The following is a 15729-nucleotide window of genomic DNA, read 5'->3' on the forward strand; positions in this document are numbered from 1 at the left end:
TGCCTAAAAGGGCCCTTCATCAGGTGTGTGAGCTGGGTGTCCCCTGTCCAGAAGCTCTGCCCACGGCCGGGGTAGGGCACCAGTACCTTGCCCCACGTTCAGCTGCCTCAGGTCCAACCACCCCAGCACCGCCTACCCCGCCCCCACTGGTCCCAGCAGCTACCATCCCTTCCTGGACTCCTCCGCCTGGTCTCCTGCCTCACTGTCCCCTATGACCCACTAGACCTGGCCCTTCCCTTCCCGAAACCCTTCACAGGACTCTTACCACCAAGCCCTCAGAATAAACCCAAAGACACAGGAACTCAAGGCCTCTGGGGGCTTCCAACTTCATCTCCCCACTCTGCAAGCACCCTGAGACCTTCTCACCTCTAGGTCTCCCAGCTTCACCTCCTGGGTTTGGTCCAAGAGGCCCCCAAAGCAACGCCTGCCTCCTCCCACCCAGGAGCCGCGGAAATGTGAGAAAAAAAGACGTGTATTTTCAAAAGGCAACCATAAACAAATGAACACAGAACAGAGAAATTCCCAGGAACTCCAGGGAGACGGAAAGCAGGTGAATTTGGATAGATGGTGGGAGAGATCAGAGCTGAACGGAAACACAAACCAAGACCCTGGAATCCTTCCAGAAGGCCTCGAAGAACATCAAGCTGGACCTCAGCATGGGAGGAGAGGTGGCTTATGAGGTCATGATAAAAGTCGTCTTGTCAAGGAGTCATATCCCAGATGATGGCTGTACCCATTAACAACCCTGCCAGACCCCATCCCCTGCAACACAAGCCCTAAAGGGCCCCTTCACTCAGCAGCGAATCGAGACAGCAACCATCACCAACAGTGCCAAGCAGCCAAGAGAAACCACCAACGTGGCCAAACCCAGAAAAACAAATAATTCAGGGACCAAAGGCAACATTAATTAATGTTCCCATAACGACCCAAGAAGTAGACTTGCATACAGAACAGCAAGATTCTATTTAAAAAGGAATAATCAAGAGAGATTCTTGCAAATTAAAAAAAATCTATTTTAAAAATAAGATATTCCACAATCCAACAAACCATTAAGTATAAAAAAAGTTAATTTTCAGATAATAAAAGGGAAATCGTGTTCCACTCATTAAAATGATTATTTATCTAAGAAAATAAAATCCAAGCCACAAAATAGAGAAACTACTTTTTTTTTTTTTTTTTTTTGCAAAACTATTCTTAATACATGTATCTAGCAAAAAGGACCAGGACCCTGTATATAGAGAACTCCTATAACAATAACAAAACAGAACACAGATCCTTCACCAAAGGAGGTGCAGAGATGGCAATGGTACCTGAAAGGTGCTGAGCCTCCTTAGTCATCAGGAAAACGCCAATTAAAACCACACTGAGATGCCACTTCACACCCACCCAGAGGGGCCAGATTTATAGATTGATAATTCCAGCTTCCGAGCAACCAGGAAGAGGCAAGGCAAGTGCTTTGGGGGCCTCTTGGACCAGGCCCAGGAGGTGAAGCTGGGGTGGCTGGAGGTGAGAAGGTCTTGCAGAGTGGGGAGATGAAGTTGGAAGCACCCAGAGGCATTGAGTCCTGCTCACACAAGTTGCTGGGCGAAGCCCTTGGGAGGTTTACACCTGCTGTGTCCAGCCGTTCCCCTCCTGGAGAGCCAACTGAGAGAATGGGAACAAGCCCACAAAGACGGACACAAGGATGTTCCCAGCACCTGCGTTTGTTCACCGTGTCCCCAACTGGAAGCAGCCAAAACATCTGTGGGCAAATGCATGAAAGCCGACCCATGGTATCCCCATCGCCACGGGAATGTGACTCAGCAGCCAAAGGGGAACAATTCCTGATTCTCACCACACCTCGGATGAAAGCATTAAGCTCAATGAGAGAAGCCAGACACAAGGATATGTCCAGTCTGGTCCCGTTTTGATGTAAGATTCTGCAAGAGATGGAACTAAGGCAAGGAGGCTCACCATCTGTTGCCTCTGGGTGGGCAGAAGTCAGTCTCTGAGAGAACATAGGGGCGAGAAAATGTTCTACATCATAGCAGAGAATGTGGGCTGCACGTGTGCCTGCCTTTGTCAAAGATCATCAACTCGCATATTTAAGATCTCTGTGTTTCACTCCGTGTAAATTACACTAAGGTGTAAATTACACTTCAACTTTTCAAATGTTAAAAAAAAAGTGAAAGTATCCAAAGACCAAAGGAGAAAGGTAAAAGAAAGAAAGAAAATGAGAGAAAAAATATTAAGAGATACGAAGGAATCACCTGTAAGTTGAGCAACTGTGTAAGAGGAGTTCTAAGAACAGACGTGAAGTTTACATAAACAGCAGAATAGTATTTCTCCAAACTGGGAGGGAAAAAAAATAGGATAAAAAGACTTGCTGAGGCCAGATCAGAATAAATGAAAAATTACCCACTTCTGGACCTGGTCCAGTGGATTTTCAGAATCCTCAGGTCTGGGCTGCAAAGGAACAGCCCATACTGTGCAGGTGACAGGAACAGCATCGTCCAAGTGCTGACCTGGAATTCTATACCCAGCCAGACATACATCTAGCCAAACCATCAAGACTCATTTTCAATCAGGCACATACCTGTAATCCCAGTGGCTTGGGAGGCTAAGACAAGAGGATCAGAAGTTCAAAGCCAGCCTCAGCAACTTAGCAAGGCCCTAAGAAACTCAGCAAGACCCTGTCTCTAGATAAAATATAAAAATGAGGCTCGGTGGTTAAGTGCCTCTGGATTTAATCCCCAGTATCAAGAAAGAAAGAAAAAAGACTCATTTTCAGATATTCAGGAGCTCAAAACTTTACTTTGCACATGCCCTAAGCAAACCAAGCTCCTGGAATAACTTGTCACAAAATACAGAGCGATGCAGCAGGAAGGAGGCAGCCAAGGTGACCTCTAGTCCTGAAGATGAAGGCCACAGGAAGAAGATGGCCCCTCAGCTGGGCCAGCTTGCTCAGGCCTTCTGTTATTTGGATGTGACATTTAGATGTGAGGTGTCTCCCAAAAGCTCATGTGTGAGACAATGCAAGAAGATTTAGAGGTGAAATGATTGGGTTAGGAGAGCCTTAACCTAATCAGTGCATTTATCCCCTGATAGGGATTAACTGAGTGGTAACTGAAGGCAGGTGGGGTGTGGCTGGAGGTGGGTCATTGGGGATGTGGCTATGGGATATATATTTTGTCTGGTGAGGGTATAGTGTGCTGGCCGGCGCTCGCTCGCTCGCTCTCTCTCTCTCTCTCTCTCCCTCCCTCCCTCCCTCCCTCCCTCCTTCCTGGTACCATGTCCCCAGCTTCTTTCCTCCACCACATTCTTCTGCCACAATGTTCTGCCTCACTCCAGACCCTGAGGAATGGAACCAACTATCCGTGGACTGATATCTCTGAAACCAATGAGCCCCCAAATAAACTTTCCCTCCTCTAAAATTGTTCTTGCCGGGTCTTTTGGTCCAGCAGCAAAAAAGCTGACTAAAACATCTTCCCAAGGCAACGACCTTCCCTCTCCAAGTCCCTTCCTGTGGGCCTAGTCACAGACTTGAGACGTCATTTATAACATGAGTTATTTTTGCCAGTGTTTTACAGCATCAATCAACAGCAATGTGTGAAACTTTTCCTTGTGGCTTCTAAGCAAAATGTTCTTGTTGTAAACATAACTAACAAAAATGAGACGTAGAAGAAAGTACTCTGTATAGGCCACAGTCTTTTTTTTTTCTCTCTCAGTCCTGGGGATCCAATGTGGGACCTGCATATGCTAGGCAAGTGCTCTACCGCTGAGCTATACCCCTGACCACTGCAGTCCTCATTTTTTAAGGTCAGGTCCAGGTTAAAGTTGATAAATTAAAGACACAAAAGTCAGAAGTTATTAGCCATGGTGCCTTGGGATGGGCTTGGAAGTGGGGAGGAGACCTCATTGTATCCTCTATGCCACTGGGCTGTTTTTCCCAAAGTGACGTGCTGTTCGATCATTTAAAGGTCAGCTAGGGTGTCCTCTGGGCATGGCCTTGTCCCTCACAGAGCTTGTCCAAGTCACCCTCAAATGTTCCTCCACTGATGGTCAGCCCCATTAGCCTGGTAACTCCCTGATACAGAACCAACCCAGTTAGTGAAACATTGTACCCTCTGGTGGGACGAATTCATTCAGTTATCTACTGGGGGGGCTCAAGACAGCAAGCAAGGTCAGGGAGAAAGCACCTCGTCTCTATGAGGAGGTTTCCAAATCCTATGAGAGTTGCACTGTTCTTAAAGGTCTGGGGGCTAAAGGCTGAGCTCCTGGCCCTTACCCCAGGGGGCTGCACAGACATCTCATCCCACCTGGATGGGAGGGTAAGATCACTGATCTCGTCCCACTGGGTCTGCATAGCTCTGGTTCCCTCTTTCATGGTGAAAATCCACCAGAGGGTAAACAACAGCAACATTCTGAGGCCACCCTGGCCTCAGGACTCCAGGAACAGATGAAGCAAGACAGCAGCCTCCAAGCTGGGCAGGGGCCACTCAGGGGAACTTGAGTCAGATGGCCAAGGCAGAACAAAGCCTTGGCCCTGACAGGCCTGTCCAGCACCCTGGGGCCACCTGGGGACACACCTCGGGGGACGTTTTTGGTGTTGATTAGGAGGATCAGAGAGATTCTCTCTGGCCCTTTCCAGTGATACCCAAGGCCACAGCTTGGCTGGAATATCCCTAGTGGCTGATGTCGTCAGACCCACGAGGACCACATGAAGTTGTCCGACAGCAGCGGAGGTAGCACGCCACAGCACCCTCCTTTCAGCAAAGCTTGGGGCCAAGTTTGAGCATCAGAACTGTTGAGGACCCCGAGTCCCTCAAGCAAAGGACAACCCCGCAGCAAGGCCAGCGTCCTTATGAGAAGTCTCCCCAGGATCATATGTCCAAACAAAAGAGCCCTGAGGGTCTTATCCAGAACCGTCCTCTGTGGAGAATAGGCCCAGCCAGAGCCCCAGATGCAGGGTTGGACAGGGTGGGAGGGACTGTGAGGTCCCCAGGCCCATGAAAGAGCTCAGGCCTCTGGGGCTGGGGTTGTGGCTCAGTGGTGGAGCGCTTGCCTGGCACAGGGTTCAATTCTCAGCACCATACACAAATAAATAAATAAAGGTCCATCAACACCTAAAACAATTAAAAAAAAAAAAAAAAAAAGCTCAGGCCTCTCTCTCTAAAGACTTAGCTCGGCTCACACACAAAAATGCCACCATCCCAGGGACAGCAGACACCTGGGACAGGTGGCTCACGTCTGCAACTGATGTATGTGCCTCTTCTATCCCCCTCACCTCCTGGGGAAGTCCCCACTACTCCAGTGACCCTGCCTGCTCCATGCCTTTCTGGTGGACGGGCCTCCCTGCCACTTCCAGACCCCCAGAATTTGCACAGGGCACCCCGGCAGGAGGCGTGCACGCTACTCATGCTTGTGGGGTCTGAGCATCGGGCTGGGCCAGCAGCAGGGAATGGAGCGGCCAGGCAGAGGGAGCACCCCACCCCCACACTCTGCTCCTGGCTGGCGTCTGGCCGGGAGGAAACCTCAGGAGATGGCAGGCAACAGACAGAAAACAAATGAACATGTCATTATGTACTGTGCCCGATCTCAGGGGAAAGGGACGGGCAGGAGCCCCAGCCAGAGCACCCTGGCCTCCAGGAGAAGCGCCCCCGGCAGGCAGCTCCCACCCACCCCAAGTGCAGGAAGAGGCCTCCAGGCAGACTGGGGTTCAGGCAGCCCTTGGTGTCTCACAACAGGGACGGGGACAGGCCTTGGGCATCAGGCAGGCCTTGGACTTGGGTGGCTCAGTGGAGACGTCATGGTATTCCTCAAGGCTGACTGTCCACACCAGGCCCTGGCACGGCCTGAGAGCTCCTGGGCCTGCTCCCACTAACGCCGCAGTGCAAACCCCAGTCCCCCTTCCACTCCGTCCTAAGCAACACAGCGGGTCCACACAATTTCTTTCTTTCTTTTTTTTTTTTTTTTTAATATTTTTTAGTTGTTGATGGACCTTTATTTTATTTACTTGTATGTGGTGCTGAGAATCGAACCCAGTGCCTCACACATGCTAGGCAAGCGCTCTGCCACAGAGCTAAACCCCAGCCCAGTCCAGGCAATTTCTAAAAAGGGCACCATGATCTAGCTGGACGTGCTCCCCACCACTCCCAAGAAAAAGTGGCCAACACTGGACATGGCCCCGAGGAGCCGCAGAGTGCCGTGCACATCCCCAGCTGGTCCGCCAAGTCCACCAGCTGCTGAGTTCTCCACGTGCTGAGGACGAGGGGCTCATGGCAAGTCGCCAGCTGGGCATTTCCAAAGCTCAGTCTTCTTTGTCAAGAGTGCCCACGAGTCCATTATTCTCTGAGGCAGAAACTTGAACTTGAATGACTAGCCCTCTCTTCTCTGGTAAATAATACTGTTTTCTTTCAAAGGGGAGGGACGGGGCAGGGGGAGGAGGTGGAGGTGTCAGGTGACTGGAAGCCTCACTCTCTCACAGGCCACCCCCCAAGCCCCTGCCACACACATACACCACACAGACACAGGGCCCCAGGCAGCCACACACAGGAGAAGCACATGATGCCATGGAGTAAATAATCTAGGTTAATTTTGAATGTAAACATCAAAAGCACGAACTCATTCTGGCTTACTTATTTTAAACTGCTCGGGTAAGCAGTGAAAGCCACAGGTTTGGATATCAGGAGTGGCTTGACCAGCTTGACCAAGGTCCTTCTCCATTTCCAGTATTTTGGCAATGTTGACTTTTTACAATGTTCTTTGAAATGTCTTTCACAGAATACAAATGCCACCTCCATCAGCCATTTCATAAACACGTGAGCAAAATCGCCTCTCACTCCAGTCCAGATCCATATTTCCACTCCTGCAGACAAAATGACATGGTGTGGCTTTTTCTCAAAAGTCTTTTCTGACGGCCTACAACACCTCTCTGCCATAAATCTATACATTCTAGAACACAGCTGTTTTTTTTTTTTTTAATTTTCTGTGATCCTAAGACCCTGAGGGGCCAAATATGTTTTTTCTGGTTTGAGTGACCATTACCAATTAGCAATGCACAGATGACCAAAACAAAGAGAACAAATTTTACCCAAAACGCTTCCTGTACCCAGCTGCATGAGCTCTTTCCCAATTACCACAGGCACCCAGGGTGAATTTAATCACCTCTGGAGAGAGCCCGGGCCCAGCGGCGGGTGCCCACCTCTGGTTTACATCCATGGACTCTGACAACTCTTGCACTTGGGAGATGGTGGAGGGAGTCCACCAGACCACAGCACGGACTCCCCACGCGCCCTCCATCAGGACAGCCAGCCACCCTCAGGGCCTCCTTGGCATTGTTGAGCAGGCACGGTGGGGCCTGCAGTCTGGCCTGGCAGTTCAGTCTGTGGGCCAGCCATCTGAGGGGGACCCCACATCCCCTGCAGGAGCCCACCTCCCACAAGGAAAAAACCATCTCAGGCACAGACAGGGCCATTGTGTGTCACCATGCAGCAGGGATGGGACAGGGCGGGGGAAGGACTCACGAAGGCAAGAGAAGGAAGAGGACTGGGGACAGTGGAGAAGGGACAAAGGGTGGGGGCACAACAGGTCAGCTCCCCTGAGGTCCATGACGGGCATGGCTGATGGGACCAGAAGCCACCCAGACCAAATGCTGGGTAGCACGGTGACACAATGGCAGACAGGAGTCCCTGAGGACACCCCAAGGCCTCCCAACAGCAACGCCAGCTCCAATGAGCAGCCCCAGCTTCCTGCAGGCCAGTGTGTGCCTCAGGACCACCCAGGAGCACGTCCATGGGGCTACAATGAGCAACAGCAAGACACTGAATGGCAAGTGAGGGAAGAGCGGCCAGAGGGTCCTTGGCATCACCGTCCAGCAGCTCCTTCGGCGACAAGGATGCGGCCTGTCTGAGCTGCCCAGCAAGGCTGAGAGGTGGCCCCCGTGGCCAGGGCCCGACAGCTTCACTGTGGTCTACTCGTATACATGGCTGGTGGTGGTCACAGCACACAGGGCAAGTGAGAGGCTCACCACCTACTGTCTTCAGAGTGCACACAGCCACGGGGTGGCTCTGCAAGACCACACCCAGGTGCTCACAGACCCCGTGAGAGGAAGGCTGGGTGGCCAGCCCAGGCGGCACCCGAAAGAGCCTCGCTGCCTTCTTTGTGACTAAATACACATGAGTCACCACAGTATATGCTCTGCCAAGGGTTCAGAGACCCCAGCCGATGGGATGCACCCTCAATACAACCCCGTGGGCTCTGGACCATGCAACTAACCCACGAAGAAAATGGAGGAGGCTTTATCCCTCATGGCCCGCCGGCAGGTCAGCTAGCAGGACCTGCCAGCTCATGCACAGCCCAGGTAAATGGCCTTAAACCATCCCCAGCCCCACAGCCAGAGCCTCAGGGCAGGGACTCCTGTCCAGGAGAGAGATGAGGAGTAACACCCCTTGGGCCTTGTCCCTCCAGTGTCAGGTGGTGGAGAGTGAAGTCCTGACCAGGAAGAGCTATGTGCTAGGCAGACAGGGGTCTGGACTCTCCGTGCTTGGGAGTGCAAGTGGGGACCCTGCACACCTATGCTCATCTAATTCAGAAAAAACAGGGGAGCCCAAGCGAGGCCCAGGGGAGCAAGCCATGACAGCAGGTGGGGCTGGGCACGAAGCAGGCGGGTATTTTATCCCCAAACAAGTTGTGAAGTCTTCAGGGCTGACCTAGGACTCCAGAGGAAAGGCACTGGTCTACACACGGCCTCTGGCACTCTGCAGGATGGTGCCTGGGGGGGGTCCCATCTTGACCTTGCAGTCCCACAAATGGGCTGAGCCTCAGCCCACACCGTGGCCCTGAGCAGGTGCCACCTGGCCATCTTCCCAGGGACCAGCATCCTTAATGACGGCCACAAGCTAAAAGACAAGAACACGCTTGGGAGTGTCACGCGTGTCATCCACGGGGTCCTCAGCAGGAAAAGGGGTTGCTGCCTAGGATCCACAGCCACACCTTCTAGAAACACATCCCTCCTGCACTTGGAAAAACCGACAAGCGACTGTGAGTCCGTCTACAACTGTTAAAATATCGGGCAGGGGGAACATGAGCCCAGACCTGCTAAGGCTCATTGCTAGCCCTCCAGGACAGTGGCCAGCCCCACCTGCAGTACACTGGCCAGTGGGGACTGGGGTGTCGTGGACACAGGCCATTACATTTTGGGGCAATGGCTGAGAGAAATAAATATGCCTCATTGGGGGTCACCCACCCAGAGCACCTGCCCTCAGACAGAGGGGGCGGGGCTGTCCTACGCCTCTCCAGGTGCCCAGCTGCCCCTCCTTTCCAGAATGAGTCAAGTAAGGGACTATGCCCTGGGCACAGTCCTGGACCCAGTGTAAGGCTCAGCATGGTCACTTGGTGGCGACCCTCCTTTCCAAGGCCAGGCCAAAATCAGCTGGGCTGTTCCATCCTGCTTCTGTACCCTGAGTGTTGGCACACACTGCAGGTGCCTGACACCTGGCCATGCACCTCCAGTGGTGCACAGATAGGGACACCCAGACATGGGGCAACTGGGGCAGAGAAGGATCAGCTTGAGATTACAGACTTCCCAAGGCCAGGGCAGCCCTGGCCCTGACCAGCTCGACCACCACAGACGGACATCCCACAGCATGGCAAGCACCACGCAGGGTGGGCTGCACCAGAAGAGGCCTTGGCTTTCCTCACGGGAACGCTGATTTTATTTCCTTATAGAGAAGCATCTGCACCAGCTCCCAGACTATCCACAGACCAGCAGGTCATGAGAGCAGGGGGTCCCAGTGGGTACACAAGCCAGAAAGAGACACTGCCACAGGAGCATCCTGTCCTGGCAATCCCTCCCAACAGCCCATCCTGCTCCTCCCTGAATGCACACCTGAGATAACCAGGGCCCAGTGGGCAGACACCAGGCAGAGTCCTCCCACATATACATACACACCTGACCACACCATGTATCTGGTTTCTGGATGGGAGCCCCACCCATGGCCACTTCCCTACAGGGACATCTAAAGATAGATTTGGACAGCACCATGGGTCAGTGGGATTAACAGCTCAACCACTGAGAACAGCTCCTATGGGGAGGGGCAGGCAGGACAATTGAGGGTAAGGCCTGTGGATTTCTGCTCACATGGCTACAGAGGCTGGGCTGTTGGGGTCACCACCCCTTTGGGGTTTGAACTCAGGGGGCACCACCTTGCCTTGCAGCTGCTCCACCCCACACAGGGTATAAAGGTTTAGGGCACTACAGACGGCCATGTGTACAGGGCCTGAACAGTCTACTGAATGCTATGGACCCTCCCTGAGAAAGCAGACGCCTGCCCCCAACACCTCCAGCCCTGGGAGAGTCCCCAACCCAAGCTGTGGGCACGTAGGAGGGGAGGGGTTGTGACATCCGCTGCTCTTCGAGGCCCCATGTCTGATTCATTCCTCTTATGATACCCCTAGAACGAAGTCATCGAAACTCACTTTCTCCCTTTCCCCTGGGTAGCCCAAATGATCCCACCAAGATCTAAGATGAACTCAGAGGCCGGTCTACAGGAGCCCAAGACCAGGACATGGCCTCAGCTGGGGTGTCTGCCAAATACACCTCCTCCCAGATATAACATCCTCTGTGCCAGGCACTGTGCCAGGTTGTGGGACAGCGGGTGGAGGAGCATGGACAGATGGCCCCCTTATGCAACTGAGGCCTCCAGGAGGGCTCAGCAGTGGGGGACGACCCCAACGCCCATGTCTGCCCCTTCATTCTGCTGACTCCTCAACACCTCCCAGAGCCAACAGCAGAACCCTGGGGTCAACAATGCAAACAGCAGGGGCACAGCACAGGTGTGTATCAGGTGAAGCTCCAGCTGTACTCATTCTGATGTCCCAGTTCTCACTCTCCATATGTGTCACCGCTTCTCCACCTAAAGTAATGTGGCCCGAAACAATAGCCACACAGGTGGCTACTGAGTGCCTGAAAAGAGGTGAGTCCACACTGAGATGCACTGTAAGTGTCCCTCAGATTTCAAAGACACAGTATTGTTTTAAAAGAATTTCTTAAATCTCATTGATGATTTTATACTGATTACATGTGTAGAAGAGAATATTTTGGCTGGGCACAGTGGCACACACCTGTGATTCCAGTGGCTCAAGAGGCTAAGGCAGGAGGACCACAAGTTCGAGACCGGTCTCAGCAATTTAGCAAGGTCCTAAATACCTTAGTGAGACCTCTTCTCAAGACAAAAAATAAAAATAAAAAGGGCTGTAGATGTGGCTCAGTGGGAGAGTGCCTCCGGGCTTTATCCCCAGTACCCAAAACAAAACAAAACAGAAAAAATTTTGGATATGTATAATTTAAAATAATTTCACCTGAGCTTTTTATACATTTATGTGATTGTTAAACTGAAAATTACAGATATGGCTCACATTTGTGGCTCACATTACATCTCTACAAGACTGTGCTGCCTAAGGGCATCAGCACTAAGCAGTAGGTTAAAAGCCGAGAGGTTGAGCAGAACTTGGACAGTCTCACCAGGCTGGAAGACAAAAATCCGAGCCCAGAGACTGACAAAGAAAAGAGGCCTAAGGAAATATGCAGGATTTCAGATCAGCCCTTCCAGAAGGGCTAAATGCTAGAAGAGTGGATTAAAACAGAACGGAATAACCCCCACAAAGGCTGAAGCACAGCTTTGAATCATCTCAATTCTAGAATGGGTTAGGATGATTTGATCTTAATCTAACTGCCTCCTAATCTCTAAAGATAGATAAAATCATCCAGAGCCTCAATCATCTCCACAATTTTTAAGAACATCAATAAAAAATGACCAGGCAGATCAGAAGACAAGACCAAATGACAAAAAAAGGAAAGAAGGAAAGAAAAAGAAAAAGGAAAAAACAAAGAAAGGAAATAATGACAATCTCTAGATGATCCAAATATTGCAATAATCAGACTTTTACATTACCGGGATAATTGTGGTCAAGAAAAGAGAAAGCAAAATTAATTATTTCACCAGAACTGAAATCTACAAAATAAGAATCCAGTGGAAATCTAGAATTACAAACTAAAATTAGGAGCTCAGGTTTAACAGCAGATTAGACATAGTTGAAGAAAGGATTAGCAAACTGGAAGACAGGATATAGAAAACACCCACATTAAAACATGGACAAATTGGGCCGGGGATATAGCTCAGTTGGTAGGGTGCTTGCTTTGTATGCACAAGGCCCTGGGCTCAATTCCCAGCACCACACACACACACACAAAATATATATATATATATATATATATATATATATATATATATATATATATATATATGGATAAATGGAAACAGGAAAGACAAAAGTAGACTCTAGAAGACAAAGGAAAGGTCCTATCTATCTTTAATGACCAAGTATTTCCCAAAACTAAAGAAAGATATCCATAGATTCCAAAAGTACTAGAAACCCAAAGCAGATTAAATACAAAGAAAATCACACCTAGCATATTACATTTAAAAATTTCTAAAAGTTGAACACAAAAAGAGAGAATATTAAAAGCAGCAAAGGAGTTGAGGAGACGTACTGCCTTCAAAAGATCAATAAGTAGACTGAGAACTGACCTCAATAGAAACCATTAAAAAAAAAAAGACCATGGAGTAACATTTTTAAACATCTTTAAAGTGTTAGAAAAGGAAAAAAGAATCGTCAATCTACAACTCCATAGCCAGCAAAAATATTCTTCAAATAAAGTTTTTTTTTTTTTTTGAGAAAGAGAGAGAGAGAGAGAGAGAGAGAGAATTTTTAATATTTATTTTTTAGTTTTCGGCGGATACAACATCTTTGTTGGTATGTGGTGCTGAGGATCGAACCCGGGCCGCACACATGCCAGGCGAGCGCGCTACCGCTTGAGCCACATCCCCAGCCCCTTGTTTTTGTTTTAAGACAGAGATGCTATCACTGGCAAACAGGTGCTAAATGAAACATAAAGGGGAAATCTTCAGATAAAGGAACAATGATCTCAGATGGAACTCTAGGAAAGAAAGAAAGCACTGGAATGAATAAATGGATTAGCCATGATTCTCAATACTGACTATAATAACAATGTCGTGTGGGTTACAAAACAGATGGGGGATTAAATTACAAAATCACATAAAGCAGAGAGGAGTGGGTAAACAGTTCAAAAGTTCTCAGATGCTTGTATTGCCTAGGATGCAGAAAAGGTGGTGGTTTAGATCAGACTCCAGTAACTCATAGATACATGTTGTAATCTCCAGCCTACCCAATAAAAAATGTATAAATGAATGCATAATAAAGTTTCTAAGTGCAAACTCAAAACTGCCCAAAGCCCAGAGATCCAGGAATGGCTTAATTATAAGGCAGCTACTTCTGCAAACACACTTAATTGCTAAAATTACCATTGCATGGATATGCAAGTATATGACAAAATAATGGACAAAATGACAAAGATGCAACAAAATGAAATATGACAAATGAAATAGGCACATCCTCACAGACCACTGCAATGACCCTGCTCTCCTGGTTGGTCCTGCTTTAGAGCCCAGGCCTTCCCAGCACTACAAGAGCACAGCCGTCCCTGTTCCTCCAATCACCTCTGGGAAGACAGTGTGGGTCTCACTTCCCAAGATCAGAAGGGAATCCCACATGTGACACGAGCTCAGCCTGCAGCCCCCTCTTAGAAAGAAGCTGGTAACCCAGTCACAAGACAGTCAGCCCCACACCTCAAGGCGGAGACCTAGAAATGTGTCGGGCTGGTGCCCTACAAGGTGCTTCTCCATGTCTACCCAGGGCGTTTCAAACAGTAGAGAAAACCCCAAGGTCCAGGAGCTACTCAGAGTAAGCATCCTGTGGATGCAGGTGGGGGAACCTGAGTCTGGGGAGTCTTTCTCCTCCTCACTCACATCCCAGACAATGAGAAGCACCTCCCCTCCTCCACACCTCATCTTTCTCTTCCTTCAGGCACTGACAACCATGACCCGCTTTGTAGCCATGCACTAGGCCCACAACGATGGCCCTGAGGGAGGACCCCTGCCCTGGGAGCTCAGCACTATGGGCTATGCCTGTCATGCTGCTCCCTATTTATAGAGAGGGAAGTTAAGATTCGAACAGGCTCAACAGCTTAGCAGGTGGCCTGCAGAACATGAGCCCTGACAGCCTGACTCCAGTATCTCCACAGCATGTGGCCTGGACCACAGGCCAGTCTAGAGGCCTGTGTGCACCAACCAAGCTCTGGGGGACCTGGGGTGGGGAGCATTCCTGACTGAAATGGCACAGCCAAGGGCCATCTGGGAAAGTTCCAGAGAGGAGTGTCTGCAAGTGCCAGGGACAGGCAGAATCTATGGGGCAGAGGCCAGTCTCTCTAGGATACTGTCCTGCTGGGGGCCATCCTCACTCATGTGACCCACCAGGCAAGCAAGTCACACCAAGCCTGGACAACAGGATCCATTCTAATGCCTAAAGCCAACCTCTCCTTGTCGCATCTCCCAGTTGCCAACCTTGCTAGAAACTAGAGCAGCTAGCCCAGGAGGAAAGGGAATGAACCCATTCCATTCTGTAATTCCCTGCAGGGCCTAAGGGCATCCCCACAAGGAAAGAGAGACAGCAAGTGAATGAGCAAAAGAGCCCAAGAATCAGTAAACAATGAATGAAGGAACTAGTGAACAAACATCAATGAGTGAAGCATAATGAGATAGCAAATGGCCAACTGTACTCAGTGAATGACTGGTGGATGACAAGGAGTGAAAGACTGAATGCTAAGTGATCAATGAATGAGGGAGCTAGATATGAAAATGAATGAGTGAATGATCAAATACAATGAAAGAGTAAGCAAAGGCGTGGATGAATAAGTGAGAGCGAGTGAAAGAGTAACTGGGGAGTGAATGAAGAATGATTAAGTGATGAGTGTGAGTGAATAAATGAGTGAAAGAGCAAATGAACAGTGAGTCAATGAGGGGATGAGTGACTATCAGATGAAGACTAAGTGAAAAGTGAGTGAATGATGAGTGAATGAGTGAGCAAAGAGAATAAGTGAGACTGGATGAGTGAATGACCGTCTAATGAACGAGAGCAAGTGAATGAATGAAGCGCAAATGAGGAATGAGTGAATGAGTGAGTAGGTGAATGAATGAGTGAATGAGTGAGTAGATGAGTAAATGAGTAGGTGAATGAATAAATGAGTGAATGAATGAGTGAATGAGTAGGTGAATAAATGAATGAATAAGTGAGTGAGTAGGCGAATGAATGGGCGAATGAATGAGTGGGTGAACATATGAATGAGTGGGTGAATGAATGAATGAATGGGTGAATGAATGAATGGGTAAATGAGTAGTGACAAAGCAAAAGAACAAGTTAGCGAGTGAATGAATGAGCGGGTGAACGTGTAATGGAATGAAAAGAGGAGGCCAACCCTCCCCAAAAGCAGAGGGAGGTGAGATTGTCATGCTCGAATTCGAGACCCCCAAAGACCACCAGAGACCCAAGATCGATGTAAGCAGCAAAGAGGTGTTTATTGCGAGCTAGCTCGGTCCTCCGCGCACACACACAGCAACTGGTGACGCTGAGAGGCCCCGAGCCCAGGGTTTGCAGCAGTTTTATACATTTTTTGGAGAAGGCAGGGACTTCACATACATCATAGCATCCCTTAGCAAATCATCACACACCACGGGAAAATCAAATAACAACTCTAAAACATGATTAGCACATTCACTGGCGGGAACAAGTTGGGTAGGGGTGATTGGTCAGTACAAAAGGGGTATTCATTTG

General features: G+C 49.5%; 1 protein-coding gene across 1 annotated transcript in view; it reads right to left on the reverse strand.

Annotated features, from left to right (window-relative positions):
- The window catches only part of Wnk2 (WNK lysine deficient protein kinase 2), a 120318-nt gene that overhangs the window by 81082 nt on the left and 23507 nt on the right, over positions 1-15729 (reverse strand). The window lies entirely within an intron of this gene.

The sequence above is a fragment of the Marmota marmota genome, unplaced genomic scaffold (genome assembly GCF_001458135.2).
Source record: "Marmota marmota marmota unplaced genomic scaffold, marMar, whole genome shotgun sequence".
Classification (NCBI taxonomy): domain Eukaryota; kingdom Metazoa; phylum Chordata; class Mammalia; order Rodentia; family Sciuridae; genus Marmota; species Marmota marmota.